General features: G+C 52.6%; 1 pseudogene; it reads right to left on the reverse strand.

Annotated features, from left to right (window-relative positions):
* LOC451435 (guanylate cyclase D-like) overlaps nucleotides 1-16,128 on the reverse strand; it is a 35,672-nt pseudogene extending 19,544 nt beyond the window's left edge.
* Nucleotides 16,129-16,338: the final 210 nt, after the last annotated feature.

Consider the following 16,338-nt stretch of genomic DNA (forward strand, 5'->3'; position numbering starts at 1 on the left):
AACCTTACCCAGTGTGGTTTGCACCTTCCCAGAGTGCAGTCAGTAAGAGAAGCAAATCAATGATGGTCAAAGTGAAGGGGTCCATGCTTGTCAAAATCCAGCATCTTGAACGTGTGAGAGTGTGTGCGTGTGTGTGTGTGCACGTGTGTGTGTGTGTGTTGTGTGTGTGTGTAGGTATGCACATCCAACCTCCATTAATGCCACATCTCTCAGCCAAATGTCTGCAAGGTAGGGAGTGGCAGCAGCCCCTGAAATGCACCTATTTTGTATTGTCCAACAAAAGCAGAGACACAAGCTTTACAAGGTGAGCATGACAGCTGCTGACCTTGAGACACCAACAAGGACATGAAGCCAACTCCAAGGTCACCTCTGCATGGAAGGTCACCATTTCATAAATGAAGAGACAAAGGATCTGAGAGGTGGAATAACTTGCCAAGGAGCACACAGTGGTGGATCTGAGTTTCAAACTAAAGTCTTTTATATTAATTTATCACCAGGCACCCCACTGAATTATTTTATCATTTGGAATTATGTATATTTCTTCTTCCTTTCCAAAATTAATTTTCTCATCTAATTGCATTGAACAATGAAATGAATATAAACCCAGGCCTTTTTTTTTTTTTTTTCGAGACAGAGTTTCGCTCTTGTTATCCAGGCTGGAGTGCAATGGCGCAATCTCGGCTCACCACAACTTCTGCCTCCCGAAACCCAGGCCTTTTGACTTTAATGTCAGTGTTCTTTCTCTTGTACCTTACTCACTCTCTCCTTCTCAAAGAGCTACATTTAAAAAAAATTAGTTATCTCACTGGATGGTCACACCTATCTGGAGAGTTAGGCCAGGGTTAGTTATCTTTCCAGGAAACATACAGGGAGGCTGAGGCCCAAGAGGACCATTAACTTGTCCAAGGTCAAACAGTGGGTAAGTGGGATGATATCCACTGGATTCTCACATAGATGTGAATCCAGGCATCTGACCCCTCACCTCCCCACAGTGTGATGCCATTCCCCCCTTCTTCAGGTGGAATTCATGTGTGCCCATCTCAGCCTTCTTTGCCGTGGGGCCTTGGCCAGGAATCTTGGGCAAGAATCCCACAGTCACCCCTCACTCAAGGCAAGAGCCCTTCCCCACCTCACTGGCCATGGCAACCTCCGATCCCCTGGAAAGATTCCAAGCTTGTGCTTTAGAAACTGGTTGCTCACCCTAGCTCTGCTACCCACCATTATGGTGACTGTTTAGAGGTCATTTACTCTGAGCTCCAGATTTCTCATCTGTGGAGGGGGGCACCACCCCTGATGCCAGAGCTAAGTGGGGAGGGGTTGTGGGAAGAGAGGGGATGGGCAGGGCTTCTCAAAGGACACCTGTGTGCGTCTCCTTGGACTGCCTTGCTGCCTCTCTCCCTCTCATCACCTGTCCTAACCCCTTTATTGTTCCCTGAACCACTCCTTGGCAACTCTCCACCATGGCTGGGGTGTGGAGGACGGGGAGGGGAGGCACTGTTCCCTTGGGTCTGATGGGTTGGCCCCGTGGAAGCCATCGGCCAGCTTCGTCATGTTCACATACTCCACTGCTGCCCTGCCAGCTTGCACAGACTTGCCTTGCCCCTCCCACTGAAATCCCCAAGGCAGTCCTGGGGGGACCCCAGGGCCCCTCACATTTTCCCCTCACTGACTCAGGAAGTAGTACTGTCTCCACAGCCACAGTGGCCTCTCTCCTCTAGTGCCAGAAGGCCTGGTACAAGGCGGGGTTCCTGGCGCAGCTCTGCAGAAAGACAGACAGACCTGGGTTGGATTCCAGCCCCATCTTTCACTTTCTCAGTTACCTTGGGCAAGTCCCCCCACCTCTCCAGGCCTCATTTCTCTCCCACGAAGCCAAGAAACTAACACTGTTTCTTCAGAGGGCTGTGGCGAGGATGAAAGGAGGGGAGCATGGCCCTCAGCATGGGGCTTGACACTCAGGAAGGCATGGGACAAACGTCCCTGGAACCTGTGGTCCTAAGAAAGTTCTCCTTAAAAGGCGGACCTCAGGGGTGACAGTGCTGGGTGGTTGCCCCTTACTGCATGGCTTTCCAGGTCCCAGGGAACTCACAGGGCTTGCATTGAGCTAAGTGAGCTGAACGAATGGGCCATTTTTTGTGAGCACCCGCTCCTCTGGGGAGCACTCACCTGGCTGTAGATCTGGTCCATGCTAGGTCTGTCCTCTGGAGCCTCGTCCCAGCACTTCTTCATCAGCCAATGCACTCAGGCGGCCCGTGATCAGGGGTCACCAGCGGCCGGCACAGAGGAGGGGGAGATGCCACCCTCCTGATGATTTCGGCAACCAACACCATGGGGCGGGCCTGGGGTCCTGGGAAGGGTCATGAAAGGAGCCTGGCCTCGGATCCTGAGAGCGTGGGCAGAGTAGGCTTATGGCGGTGCCAGGTTCTGGGCCTGAGGATATTCCTCAGCTCCTGTTTCCAGGGTATGTCTGGCCAGTGGATGTGGCATTATTGTTCTCCTGGGTCTACCCTGGGTGTGGCCAAGGAAAGGGTCTCAAACTGGGAGCCAGGAGAGCTGCGAGCTGGTTTTGAATTCTGGATCTGCCACCACAATACAATGGGATGGTGGAGAAGACAATGACCTCTCTGAGCCTCAGTCTCCCGATCTGTGAAATGAGCATATAAACTGCCTTCTTTTTTCTTTTTTTTTTCTGTTCTTTTTTTTTTTTTTTTAATGTCGCGATCCCAGCTCACCACAACCTCTGCCTCCCAGGTTCAAGCGATTCTCCTGCCTCAGCCTCCAGGCATGCACCACCACGCCCAAATAATTTTGTATTTTTAGTAGAGACGGGGTTTCTCCATGTTAGTCAGGCTGGTCTCAAATAAACTGCCTTCTTGAGAGGAGTGCTGAGGTGGAAGACGACGGATGTTAGCACCTGGCAGACTCTCCCCCACCCTCAGGCCCCGCAACAACTGCCGCTGCTCTGTTGCCAACAACGCCCACCAATGATCTTGAAACCTTGACAGCGCAGCTCTTTCCTCCAGCCTTGCCACGCAGACACTGGCGTGCCGGTTCCCCACAGGTGTGAACGACACTGCCTGCTTATCATTATCATCATCATTATGATTCTGTCCTCAAGAAAACCTGGCCACATGTCATCCTGTCTCCACACCAGGCTAAGTCAGTGCTCTAGTTCTGCTATGACTCTGAGCCTCAGTTTCCCCACCTAACAACTGATGGAAATAACCCCTGCCTCGGGGGGGCTGCTGGAGAGCCAGGGGGAGCCGAGCGATTCTAAAGTAGGCTGGGAGGAAGAGGGGCTGACACCGAGCTCAGGCTCTGGAGTCCACAGATCAGAGCGGGACTTTAGATGACTCATTTACAGTCCGCACAAGGCGCATCACCTCTCTGAGCCTCAGCTTCCTCACCTGGAAGACGGGTATAACCATACTACATATTTGGAAGGGTTGTCATGAGGCAGAGTAGGTTAATCTCCTCTGAGGAGGGCCGGGATCCTCCTCTCATGAGTGAGGGAGGTGGGAGCCCTTGGAGCCAGGGAGGAGAAATTTCTTTCTGGGTTTCAGTCCCCTTCCCATCCCTTTTTGGCTTCTTGTTGGGGATAGTGCAGGAGTCACCATTCCATTTTACAGACAGGGAAACTGAGGCTCCTGGGAGTGAAATCAGGTACCAACATAGGGCCAGTCAAAAGCAGACACTAGAACGGGGCCTGGTTTGCACCCAGCCTGCACGATCTCCTCTGCCCAGAGGTTCCCAGCCTACAGGCGTTAGACCCTGAGGGCCCCCGAGCGTGGGATCTGGGAAGTCGTATGTGCTTACAAAAGACTGTGTGCTGATGGAACCAGTCATACACCACATGCACACATGTACTACTGATTTTCAAAGGTATGCAGATGGCACTGTAACGAATACAAACAAATCCATTTCAAAGTGTTGCTGATTTCACAGCCGATTTTATCATTGGGTATGTTCTCAGTTAGTGGATATTAGAAGTCAAATAGTAGCATGAGAGGCTCTAACCATTTTTGACATTAAAATGGAGTCTTCATAAGTGAACATGCTGGGAACTCCTGCCCCAGGCCAGGCTAGGTCTCATGCTCCCCTCACTGCGCCAGGCATGCTGTCCACACCCCAGGCATAGCCATGATTGATGGACAGTGCTGAGGGCTGGGGGAGGAGGCTGAGCATCCAGCTCTGGTGGGATCTGGCTGGGCTCTAAGAGGATGCCCCACGGATGACACCAAGAGATTTTAGAATACTGAGGTTGGACCAGGGATGTCCACCCAATCCCAGGTCCACAGCTTCCCCTCTGAGAAGTCCCTTCCACTCTCTGAGCCTCACTTAACTCTAAAAGGGGGGCGATTAGCCATCTCCCAGGGTTGTCAAATGGAATCATGCACATGAAAGTGCCTTGGGAACTGCAAAGTGCCCCCCCACCCACAGGATCCTAAAGAGATGTTAGAGTCAGGAGAGAGCCTGGGACCCCCCTTAGCACGCTCCTCACATCACCCTGCAGATATTTATTGAGGACCCAGTGCATGCCAGGCACTCTGTCTACAGCATTTCACTGAATCCTTACAGCTGCGCTGGAAGGCAGACATCATGGTTCCCATTTTACAGATGAGAACACTGAGGCTTGGAGCCTAAAAGGGATTTACTCAAAGTCATGAGGCATGTTGGTGTGGAGCTGGGCTTAGGATGGTGTTCCCTGGAGCCTGTGGCCTGAGCCCTGTACTCCCTGAGGCCTAGGAAAGCACACAGCAGGAAGCAGTGGGCCCTAGGCTGACAGCCTCCTCAAGGGTGGCCAGAGCATTCCAGGCCTGGGTCCCTGCACCCAAAGCTGGATGGAGCCAGGCCTGGAGTGCCTTGCACTGGTGGCATGGCTTGCAGATCCCATCTGGCCAGTCCTTCCCTCCTCAGAGGCAGATGACTGGGAGGCAGCCGAGGAGTGTTGAACAAATGGTCTTATAAGGCCCCCCTTCTTCCCACTCCTCCACCTCATAAATTTGGGCCTGGAATGCTCATTATTCACAGGGCTGTGGTGGAGAAAGGCAGTGGGGCTGGGTCTCCTGTGAATTAAAGATTATCCACTGGGATGGGAGCTGATGGTGAGCTCGGCACCGTCACTGCTCTGCACTGTGGGCCGAGGTGCCAGGTGTCTGTGGAGGGCCAGGTCCCTGGGACTGGGAAGAGGCAGCAGGAGGATGACAGAAAGAGAAGTCTGGGGTCCAGGGACCGGACAGAGAGCACAGAGGGGAGGAAACATTTTTGGAGTTGGGCCTTGGCACTGGGGCTGGAAGAGAGAAAGTGTGTACAGGCCAGGTGACGATGGGGAAGCTGTGAGTGATTATCCTGGGGAGCCAGAAGTGTGAGGACAGAGATGCTCTGAAGGAGCCTGCCTGGGCAGGTAACGAAGCCCCCTGGTATTGAGCAGCCTGGCCACGTTGGCCACGGGGCTGGGGATCTAGCACATTTGTTACTGGATTCCCATTTATAGATGACAACACTGAGGCTCAGAGAGGGTAAGCGGTTTGTGTAAGGTCACAGAGTAAGACAGTGACACAGCTGGAGTAGGGCTGAGCTCTGTGTAGCCTGTGCTGGGCATGGAGGGCAGATGCAGGTGGGGCATGAGCACCTACAGGCATGGCAGTGATACTGGGGAGGAAGGCAGGGGCGGGGATTTTCACCCAGAGCACAATGTCCTTAGCCCCTGGAGTGGGTCAGCTGCTATTCTGGCAGAGTTGCTGAAGGCTGCAGAGAAAAGAAAGAGAAATCAGACTGTTACTGTGTCTATGTAGAAAGGGAAGACATAAGAGACTCCATTTTGAAAAAGACCTGTACTTTAAATAATTGCTTTGCTGAGATGTTGTTAATTTGTAGCTTTGCCCCAGCCACTTTGACCCAACCACTTTGACCCAAACTGGAGCTCACAAAAACATGTGTTGTATGAAATCAAGGTTTAAGTGATCTAGGGCTGTGCAGGACGTGCCTTGTTAACAAAATGTTTACAAGCAGTATACTTGGTAAAAGTTATCGCCATTTTCTAGTCTCAATAAACCAGGGGCACAATGCACTGCAGAAAGCTGCAGGGACCTCTGCCCTTGAGAGCAGGGTATTGCCCAAGGTTTCTCCCCATGTGATAGTCTGAAATATGGCCTCATGGGATGAGAAAGAGCTGACCGTCCCCCAGCCCGACATCCGTAAAGGGTCTGTGCTGAGGTGGATTAGTAAGAGGAAAGCCTCTTGCAGTTGAGATAGAGGAAGGCCACTGTCTCCTGCCTGCCCCTGGGAACTGAATGTCTCGGTATAAAACCCGATTGTACATTTGTTCAATTCTGAGATGAGAGAAAAACCGCCCTATGGTGGGAGGTGAGACATGTTTGCGGTAATGCTGCCGTGTTATTCTTTACTCCACTGAGATGTTTGGGTGGAGAGAAACATAAATCTGGCTTACGTGCACGTCCAGTCATAGTACCTTCCCTTGAACTTAATTATGACATAGATTCTATTCCTCACATGTTTGTTGCTGACCTTCTCCTTATTGTCACCCTGCCCTCCTACTACATTCCTTTTTGCTGAAATAATGAACATAATAATCAATAAAAACTGAGGGAACTCAGAGACCGGTGCCGGTGCAGGTCCTTGGTATGCTGAGCGCCAGTCCCCTGGGCCCACTGTTGTTTCTCTATACTTTGTCTCTGTGTTTTATCTCTTTCTCAGTCTCTCGTCCCACCCGACTATAAATGCCCACAGGTGTGGAGGGGCAGGCCACCCCTTCAAAGGCTGCCCAGTTTAAGTCAAGTTCTCATGGTCAGACTTTAGTGTGTGTGTCTATGTGGTCTTCAGGCCCAGATTTCCTGATTGCCATAGAGCTTCCCACTAGGCAGAAACTCTAGCCAGGGACAGCCAAGCAAGGGGAGGAGGATACCTACCTTCCACTGGGAGTCCCGAGGAGCAGTAGAGTGGGCCCCAAGTCAGCACCTCCTGCAGGATGATGCCAGTGCTGAAGATGTCCCCTGTGAGGGTGTGCCACCCAGGGCGCCCAGGCCCCAGCAGCAGCTCAGGAGCTGTCCATAGCAGCTCTGCAATCACAGGGCAGGGCCACGCCACCATCACCTACTGACCACCCAAGCCAGGCCGGGTGCATCTATTCTCCCCAATTCACAGGTAAAGAGCCTACAGCTTGTTCAGAGAGGAGGAGCGATCAACTCAAGGTCACCAATACCAGAGGACTGGAGATCTCCCTCTCCCTGCACCTTACAAGCACCTGGTTAAACAGAGGCCCCCAAACCTACTGGCAGCCCCCTGCCTATCCCTGAGCTGACCTTCCGGGGCTGGCCAGGGTTGGGGATCCTGCTAAGTGTCCAGGGGCTCTGCATAACCATGGTCAGTGACCTTGAGCACAAAGCATCTGTCCACCACACAGTTTTGGAACTTGAGGCAGCCAGGAGGGAAATGGTGGTGGTGCAGATACCTCACGCCCTGAGATGGACATAATGGGGGTCCATTGGATCTGTAACGAATGAGAGGAAACCTGGTTCTCTCGGAATTCCCACAAGCCCCAGAAAGCCTTCCTGCCTCCCTGTACCCGTGGCCATGCAGTTTGGATATCCCTGGATTAGACAAAGCTGAAAAAGCCCAGCTGTGGGAAATCTGAGCATCTCCTGTCTCCCTGCCATCCCCACTTCCCTGCAGTGCCAGGCCCAGGGAGGGATCTCATGCAGATCAAATCCAGCAGCAGGGAGGCCTTGAAGGTCCAGTCTAGGTGCAGGACCTCTTTCCGCAGCAGGTTCCCCAGAGATCACGAAAATGCCCAGGCAGGTGGCGACGTTCTCACACTGCAGCTCCCACATCTGTCAGGGAAATTGGTACCTTAGCAGCCCTCAGGGGCCGTTCGAGGGCTGGACCAGGTGCAATCCACATCTAGGCCACCTGCTCTTAGCACCAAGCACAAGGCTAAGCATGGAGAGGCATCAGAAATGTTGAATGAATGTATGGATGGACAGACAGATGGATGAATGGGTGGGTGGTGAGGGATGGATGGAGGATGGATGGATGAATGTATGCATGGATAGATGGTGGTGGGTGGTAGATGGATAAATAGATGGATGGGTGGGTGGGGAGCTGTGGGTAGGCAGGTAGATGGGTGGGTGAGTGGTTGATGGGTGGGAGGGTGGATGAATGATGGGTGAATGGGTGGGTGAGTGGGTACTTGGTGGGCTGGTGGGTAGACGGGTGGGTGGATGGATGGATGAGTGAATGGGTGGGTGGCTGGGTGGATGGATGGGTTGGTGGGCGATTGGTCAGTGGGTGGATGGGTGGTTGGTGGGTGGGTGAGTTGTTGGGTAGGTGGATGGGTGGTTGGTGGATGGGTGTTTGCATGGTTGGTGAGTGGGTGGGCAGATGGATGGGTGGATGGGTGGGTGGATGAACGGGTGGATGGGTGGGTGGATGAATGGGTGGATGGATGGATGGGTGAGTAGATGGGTGGTTGGTGGGTGGGTGGTGAATGGGTGAATGAGTCAATAGGTGGATAAATGGCAGATCACTTGAAGCCAGGAGTTCTAGATCAGCCTGGCCAACATGGTGAAACCCTGTCTCTACTAAAAATACAAAAATTAGCTGGGTGTGGTGGTGCACACCCGTAATCCCAGCTACTTGGGAGGCTGAGGTGGGAGGATCGCTTGAGCCCGGGAGCCGGAGGTTGTAGTGAGCTGAGATTCAGCCACTGCACTCCAGCCTGGGTGAAAGAGCGAGACCCTGTCTCAAAAAAAAAAAAAAAATCTACTCACATAGTTGCAAGATGCCCACTGGGAAATGCCTAACTTAACTTCCAGTCACTTAATTCTTCTGAACTTTATTTCAGACTGTGGTGATATTGGAGATATCAATAAAATTCACCATGTATCAAAAGCACACCATTTGCCAGGAAGAGTTCTAAGTTATTTCATGCATTCTCTGCAATCATAATCCCCCAGAAGGTGGCTATCACTAGCTCCATTTTACAGGAAAGCTAAGAGTTCCATGGGGCAAGATTTCACCCAGATCTTCCTGACTCAAGTCTCATGCTCTGTCTCCATCCCTCAGTGCCTCTCAGGATGGTAATGATCTTGGGGGTGAAAATGCTTATGTGGTTAGTGATAACAGGTGCTTAGGATCTCCCTGAGGGAGGGGACTTTTTCTCTCTTCTCCATTCTGTATCCCCAAAGCCCAGAACACTGCACATAAGTGCCTGGCACATAAGTGATGCTCAGTAAACAGCGAATAAAAGAAAGGATGGGTAGAGGGAGGGGGCTGCAGGATGAGGTCCCTTCATGATGAGTTGCCATGCGAGGGCATTGATGGAGGACACTGCGCCCTGGTGGTTATGGGGATTATGGGTTATGGGGTGGTGACGTGGCTTTAAGGATGCTGGCATGGGACAGTGACGGCAATAGTGAACCACTGTGATTGAGGCATTGGCAGTGGGCAGGATCACGATGGCAAGAATAATTTCCTCTTTGAGACCAATCTGGATCAGTAAGGGTGTCCTGAGCAGCCTCACTCCCCACCCACCTTCTGCGCCATCTACAGCCCTGCCTTCCTCGGGAGGCTGAGGCAGCTTGGGCGCAGCTCAGGGTCTGAGCCCACTTCACACTTCTTCAGCCACACCCAGTCTCCCTGTTCAAGGAAGAGCAAGAGTTTAGCTGCTGCTGCTCCTCAGCTGTGGGACCTCAGGAAAACCCCTCTACCTCTCTCAGCTCAGTTTCTTCCCCATCAATGCATTCCTTCTGTGTGTTCTGAGCCAGGCACAGCCTGGTGAGCGGAAACATTTGCTATAAGCCGGGCAGAGCCAAGGGCCGGGCTTTGGCTGATGGACTCCAGTTCCAGTCCTGACACCACCACTTTCCAACTCTGTGACCTGGGGTGGGTGACTTCAGTTCTCTGAGCTGCAGGTTCCACATCTGTAAAGTGAGGATGATAGCACCCACCCACATCTCAGGGGCTTAATGAGATGGTGGGTATCAAGTATGCTCGCCCCTGGTCTACAGCTTTGCCCTGCAGGCCTCAGGCCCTCATGACACCCCTAACCCTGTGAACTGCTTGGGTGGGGAGCTCTGTGACCTGGGGATTCATGGTGAGGAGAGAGGGGCGGGTGGGAGAGGAGGGGTCTCAGGTGGGGGCTCTGCCCTTGCCTTGGCCTGGTCCAGAGCTAGCTGTAACCTTGGCCTTCTCTCTTCCATCGCTGATGGGTTTTGCCTCTCAGCCTCACCTACAGCCCGTCAGCCGACTCGGAGAAGCAGACAAAACACTCTTTGAACACCATTAAAGCCTCCTTGCAGCAGAAAAGAAAAAAAGATGGAATTCCCTCAGGGGACAGGTAGAAAAGAAGGAGCAAGCAGCTCATGTTGCCTCTGTAGAAACAACTAGCCCGGCTCATCTACCGTGAGAGTCTTGGTGCAGGTGAATCATAGCATCCATGAATTTTTGAACTTGAGAATGACAGCACCTGAGAAATGGCGGCGTCCTCAGCGTCCTGAGATCTTGCTGAGCTCACCTCTGACCGCCCAGCCTCCCTGCCAGCTGGTGGCCCCGGCTCTGCCCGAGGCTATCCTGGGCTGGGTGCTGCCCCCACATGTCAGGGCCTGGGAGACCCAGGATCTCACCTTACCTAAGCAGGCAGGAGGGTGACCTAGGCTGGCCTTGGTCCCTAAGAAAGGCCCTGGGGTGAGCCGCACCGGCAGCACTGAGGGCCAAGGGCCTGGGAACTGGCTGTTCCTTCAGGTCAGATGATGAACCATGCTGGGCCAGGAGCTGGGGTTCTACTTCCCACTCCTAGCCCTGCTGCCAACTTGCCAAGGGACCCAGGAAAGGCACTGCTCCTATCTGGGCCTCAGTTTCTCAGTCTGTAACAGGAGTAGGCCATACAGAGGCCCAAGAGGTTATGGGCTCCCTCGGCTTCTCCCAAACGGACTGCAGCTGCCTAGGCCTGGGCATGGGGGTGGCAGAGGCCCTCGCTTGGTACAGGGCCACATTGGTGGGTTCCTGGGGGGCTGGCAGACTCTTTGCTGACCCCTGGGCCACTGACCTCAGGCTCCCACCATCCGCCACACTTCTCCATTCACCATCCACATGCAGCCTGTGGAGGGGGCAGCCGTGGTCAGGAGCGTAGACTGGGCCTCTGTCTGCTGTCCGCCCACTCAGCTCAGCCCCTGCCCTACCCACCTGTCTGTTCAGGGGTGGATGGATGAAGGTGAGCTCCTGGGCTGTCAGCAGGATCCGGTGGGGGCCCCACACCAGCTGCAGCTGCTGGATGCCCAAACTGGAGGCAAGAGAAGGGGCAGGGCAGTGGGAGTGATGCCAACGCCCCCTCCCAGCCTCAGTCTGGCCTCTGACTCGGAGCCGTCACCTTTCCTCTCCCCGTTTCCATTTCTGTCTCACTGTCAGTCCCAGCTGGGCCAGGAGGGCACTGAACACTGTCTCCACACAGGCCCTCTGCCTCGGGATCGGGTCTGGAACCCCTGGGCCTGATGCATCTGCTGGTCCCCAGTCGCAACGTTCCCAAGTTGCCAAGAGTCCTCGTGGGGCAGCCCAGAGAGGGCTGGGATTGGAAGGCTGCCCGCTTCCAGATGCGCCTGAGACTCAGGGATGGTTTGGATTCAGGAACACACAGGAATTTAGACCCCAGGGAGAATTGTTTTCAAAGCTGGAGGGCCCCTGGGAGTCATTCTGGCCAACCCCATCACTATACAGATGGGGAGCCTGAAGCTCAGGGTGTGGAGCACGTCCAGGGTCATGGGCTTCTTCCTCAAGTCTCAAACGGACCTTCTCAGGAGGCACCCAGGGCCTTGACAAGTCCTGGCTGGGGCTCTGGGACGGACAGGAGCACCGGGGGCCCTAGGGTCCTGGGAGACGGAGGCTGGGAAAGCCCCCTGTAGACTGCCAGGGCTGAGCACGCAGAAGGGAGGCCCCGTGGGATAGGAGCCCTCTGCAGGCCTCTCCCCATAAGGCCACCAAAGTGATTTTTAAAGGCTTAAATCAAATCATTTCTTACTCAAACCCCACTGATGGTTTCCCATTTTACTTACAATAAGTTCAGACTCCTCGTGGCCCACAAAGCCTCACATGCTCAGGCCCCAAGCTCATCTCAAATTCCTGTCTCATCACCCATGACAGCTCAGCCACTCCACACTCCCTCCTTCGTTTTCCTCCATCAATTGGAGCTCGTTCTGCCTCAGGCCCTTTGCACTTGCTGCTTCCCCTGACTGGTCGCTCTTCATCCAGATGCTCATCTAGCTGCTTCCTTACTATTTGGAGCTCAGCTCAAGTGCCACCCCCCAAGTGGGCTTCCCTGCCCATCTAGCTCTTGTTGGCCACTACTCCATCCTGCTCCTCTATCATTGTATCCTGTTCTGTTTTCTCCGTGGCATTATCACTATGGGAATTTAGTTATCTGGTTATTTGGTTATCACCTGTCTCGCCCTAACAGAATAGAAACTCCTTAAAGGCCAGGTCTGTCTTGTTCACCACTGTCTTCCTGACACTAGACGTAGTGGCGCATGAGAGGGACTCAGTCCACATCTGTCAGATAAATGACTGCCTGAATGGCCCACCATCAGCATCCACATCCGTCACCACCTCCAGGCACTGCTGTCTTCTTAACACCAAGAAGCGGGCATCCCCAGGAGACCCAAGTTCACTGAGTCCTGTAAGCCAAGCCAGGCCAGCAGCTGCGTCCCCCACCACTAACTCTCTTCAGAATCACAGCAATGACTACAGAAAATCTTCCCCTCTCTCCCACTCTCCCACGCTCCCAACACTTTCCCCTTCTGATCTTTGTCATTTGCTAGAGAGATGCAGAGCCAGGAGAGGAGAAATGTGTATAAGAGAAAGAGCAGCTGGGCCAGAAATGAGAATTTCAGGGACTGAGAGAGCTGGAGATAGATAAATAGAAGCAGAAGAGACACAGAGGAGCACTGACAAGGCAGGCCAAAAAGGTGAGTGATATGGGGAAGAACAGAGACATGTGGGAGTCCTCCCTTATCTGCAATTTCTCTTTCCGTGGTTTCAGCTACCCACAGTCAATCAGGGTCTCAAAATACTAAGATATTTTGAAAGAGGCAGAAAGACCACATCCACTAATTCATATTACAATATATTGTTATAATTGTTCTATTTTATTATTTAGTTATTGTTGTTAATCTCTTACCGTGCCTAATTTATAAATTAGACTTTATTATAGGTATGTAGGTATAGGAAACGCAGCATATATAGAGTTTAGTACCATCCATGGCATCAGGCATCCGCTGGGGGTCTGGGAACATGTCCCCAGTGGATAAGGGGGACTACTGCAGACATACACATATACATACACATATACACATACATACACATATACATATACACATACATATACATACACATACACATACACATATACATATACATACACATATACATATACATACACATACACATACACATATACATATACGTACACGTACACGTACACATATACATATACATATACATATACATATACATATACATATACATATACACATACACATACAAGAAGGAGAAAGCGATTGACCACACCCAGGGACTAGGCAGAGAGATACTTTGTCAAAAAGAGGCCATGTGCCCATGGTGGAGATGGGCCTGAGTGCGTGCACCCCTGCCCCGGACCCCCACTCAAGGCATTCGGGGTCTGCACGAGGAGCATACCTACCTGAGCGCGTGCACCCCTGCCCCGGACCCCCACTCAAGGCATTCGGGGTCTGCACGAGGAGCACACCTACCTGAGCGTGTGCACCCCTGCCCCAGACCCCCACTCAAGGCATTCGGGGTCTGCACGAGGAGCATACCTACCTGAGCGCGTGCACCCCTGCCCCGGACCCCCACTCAAGGCATGTGGGGTCTGCACGAGGAGCACACCTACCTGCTCTGGCTCCAGGTGGGCAGCCACCTCTCCATCGGGCAGGGCAGCAGCAAAGGCCTTGTCTATGGGGCCAGACTCCTGGCTGATGGTGAGCACTGCATCATAGGCCTCCTGCAGGGGTCCACCAGTGCCGAGAGACAGGTAGGAGCAGTTGCAGTAGGACAGGGAGAAGAGCAGCATGTCATAGGGCAGGAAGACTAATCTCCCATCCACCAGGCCCTCGGCCCAGGCACACGGCTCAGCAGGGTGGTCATCTCCAAGCCCCCCAGCACCGCCGAGTGCATCCACAGCACCACAACTGGGGCCAGAGATGGCAGGGTCACCTTTGCAGGCCCAGTTCCACTGTGGCCTGCCCTGAAGCCCACAGTTCTCTAGACCTGGAGAGCTGCTCGGAACTCCCGGGCACCTGCTCTGCTGCCACCCCACCCCCATCCCCACTGGCCTAGCAAAGGTAGAATTTCCCTTTAATCTGCCCCTCATAACAATAACAGCCAAGGCCACCAAATCTGAGTTTGATCTGATGAAAAACATCCCTTTAATGGAGGATAGATTTGTATTAATATGGCCCTCCCGGCCTGTCTGCCCAATCATTTTGACCAACGTCCTGCCCTACCCAACTCCACTGGCCCTGACAATTGTGAATATGTATTGATAGTTTTCTTCTTTCTTTCTTTTTCCGATACAGGGTCTTGCTCTGTTGCCCAGGCTGGAGTGCAGTGGTGCAATCATGGCTCACCGCAGACTCACATTCCTTGGTTCAAGCAATCCTCCCACTTCGGCCTCTGAGAGAGCTGGGATTACAGGTGTGAGCCACACACTTGGCTGTCGACAGCTTTCTCTGTGTTGTCCTAAAGAACTTTCTCAAACATTTTGTCATTCAATGTTGCAACAGCACTAAGAAGCATGTTGACCATTATCTCTATTTTTTTAGAGGAGCAGTTGGGGAGTTGCTCAGGACTCATAACCACCACAGTGGTACAGCTAGAATTTGAACCTAGGCAGGTTGGCTCCCAGCTTATAATCCTTTTTTTTTCTTTTTTAAAGAATTTTTTTTTAATTGAGATACATATAAAATTCATTCTTTCAAAAAATGTACAATAAAGTGGTTTTAGTATATTCACCAAGTTATGTAACCATCACCACCATTGAATTATAGAACGCTTTTATCACCCCAGAAATAAACCCATTAGCAGTTGCTCCCCATTCCTCCCTCCCTCAACCCCAGTCAACCATGAATCTGCTTTCTGTCTCTATGGATTTGCCTATTCTGGACATGTCATACAAATGCACATAATGCATGGTACTTTGTGTGTGGCTTCTTTTTTTCTTCTTCTTCTTTTTTTTTGACAGGATCTCACTCTGTCACCCAGGCTGGAGTGCTGTGACATGAACTCAGCTCACTGCAAACTCCACCCTCTGGGTTCAAGAGATTCTCCTGCCTCAGCCTCCTGAGTAGCTGGGATTACAGGCACCCGCCAGCACACCTGGCTAATTTTTGTATTCTGGTTAATTTTTGTATTTTTAGTAGAGATAGGGTTTTACCATGTTGGTCAGGTTAGTCTCGAACTCCTGACCACCCACCCACCCCGCCCCCACTCCGGGCCTCTCAAAATGCTGGGATTACAGGGGTGAGCCACCGTGCCTGGCCTGTGTCTGGCTTCTTTGACTTAGAGTAATGCTTTCCAGGTTCGTCCTTATTGCAGCATACGTCAGTACTTCATTCCTTTTCGTGGCTGCATAATACTCACTGTATGATAGACCGCATTTTGCTTATCATCATTGGCTTGTAATCTTAACCTTGGCCCTGGGTGGCATCCTTAAGGTCTAAGTAGACACAGATACATGCATCTCTACCTTAGTAAGAGAAGTAGCCCTGAATAATAAAGCTGCCAATTTCACCCCCAGGCCCCAGGACAGAAGGGAGCCCTTGCCAAGGTAGGGGTCCACACTTGATTTCCTTTGCATCTTTTCCGTCTTCCCCACTTGGGTCCTGACCAGCACGGCAATCGCAGCCACAAAAGGGCCACCACTTGTTTGGGATGTGGCCTGGGTTCTCACTGCACTCCCTTTTTGCAGAAAACCCAGGAAGGCTGAGGGTCTCCTTGCTGGAGCCTGAAGACCCCTCATCACATGGACTTCAGGGCCTGCAGCCCTGGCTTCCGCTGAGCCTCTGGGGATCCGTACTGTGGGGGCCACAAGCCCACCCCCTCCATGTCTTAGATAGTGCGGGAGGTCCTCAAAGAGAGGCCCACCAGGACTGAGTGGAAACAGAAGCTGGGCCTGTGTCCCATCTGCTCTGCTGGACCGACTTCCCAAACGCCCTTTCTCTTGAGGGTTGGAAGCGCTGTTCTGTATTTGGCCACGCGGGGGAGCTGCTCCGCACAGCTCAGGACTAAGCCACCTCACGGGAAACGCCAGCGCGG

The sequence above is a fragment of the Pan troglodytes genome, chromosome 9, assembly GCF_028858775.2.
Source record: "Pan troglodytes isolate AG18354 chromosome 9, NHGRI_mPanTro3-v2.0_pri, whole genome shotgun sequence".
Lineage (NCBI taxonomy): Eukaryota > Metazoa > Chordata > Mammalia > Primates > Hominidae > Pan > Pan troglodytes.